Genomic DNA, 1,440 nt, shown 5'->3' with positions numbered 1-1,440 from the left:
GGTTTTTTTGTGAATCACCCAGTTTCAGGTATTTTGTTATAAGCAACATAAATGGACTAATACAACATCCCTGTGACTTATTTCTTTGCTACCAGCTATTGCTGAGAGAATTCCCATTTTGCAATTGTTTCTCATCACTACAGCTCCCTTGGGAGCTTGTAGGAAGAAAGGATTTGGATATTTTTAAGATCCTATATGTAATACCATTCTCAAACTCTTTCTAACCCCTAATGAAAATATATACCTATGTATAGGTATATATAGATATAGATAGGTATATATTTTCTTTTTCATTGAGGGTTAGAAAGGGTTTGAGATATGTATTTAAAGATACTTTGGTATCCCATCCATTGAGCACTATGTGCTAAACATTTAACACACAGTACTTGATTTGGTGGCTTTCCAAAGTTTCTGTGCTTTCCTATGTATTAACTCTTTTTATGCATTTATGTCACAAGAGATCTAGGAAAAAGTATCTTCTCCTGTGTAAAGCTTTAGACTCCTGTGGTCTGTGGGAATGGCGCCTCCTGGGGTTTCATAGTTGAACCTCTGGAGACACCAGTGCTGGACTCAGGCCCNATGCCAAAATAGCCACAGGCCTAGCTCCAAGAATATCTAGAGTAACTGGGAACCAACCATTTAAAAAATAATGGGAAAAGCAGGCCAAAGCCTAAACCAGTTCTAAATGAAAAATGTTGCAACTCCAAAGAGAGAGAATAAACTGGCAAAGAGGAGCTGCTTTACAGTCAGAAACAGCAGAAAACCAAGAACCATGAAGATAACAGTGAGTACAAGTTTATGCTTAAAGGGATCTAATAAACTGCAAAAAAAGGAACTTAGGGGCCGGCCCGGTGGCGCCCTCAGTAGAGTGCGGTGCTTGGGAGTGCAGCGGCGCTCCCGCTGAGGGTTCAGATCCCATATAGAGACCGGTCCGCTCACTGGTTGAACGCGGTGCAGGCACGACACCGAGGGCTGCGATCCCGTTGCCGGTCACGAAAAAAGACAAAAAGGAAAAAAAAAAAAGGAACTTAGGACATCGCTTTTGGCTGGGTCATGCTTAGGCAAACTCCATCGATGAATCTATCATATTGCTGGCGTGTCAAAGACTAGAACTAAAGTGGTCAGGAACAAAATCAGGGATGCTTGAAGACCAACTGTATTAGTCCATTTTGTGTTATTGTAACAGAATTACCTGAGCCTGGGTAATTTATAAAGGAAAGAGGTTTATTTGGCTTATGATTCTAGGACAGCTGCATCTGGCACAGGCCTCAGGCTATTTCTACTCATGGTAGAAAGCGGCAGGTACGAGCAGATCACATGGCGAGAGGAAGCAAAAAAGAGAGAGAGAGGAGGTGCCAGGGTCCTATAAACAACCAACTCTTGTGGGAACTGATAGAGCGAGAACTCACCCATTAATTCCCCCTCCCCCAGGGAGAGCAT

The sequence above is a fragment of the Galeopterus variegatus genome, unplaced genomic scaffold, assembly GCF_000696425.1.
Source record: "Galeopterus variegatus unplaced genomic scaffold, G_variegatus-3.0.2 Scaffold6009, whole genome shotgun sequence".
NCBI classification, from domain to species: domain Eukaryota; kingdom Metazoa; phylum Chordata; class Mammalia; order Dermoptera; family Cynocephalidae; genus Galeopterus; species Galeopterus variegatus.
The sequence above is the reverse complement of the archived record's forward strand: the minus strand, read 5'-3'. Positions refer to the sequence as shown.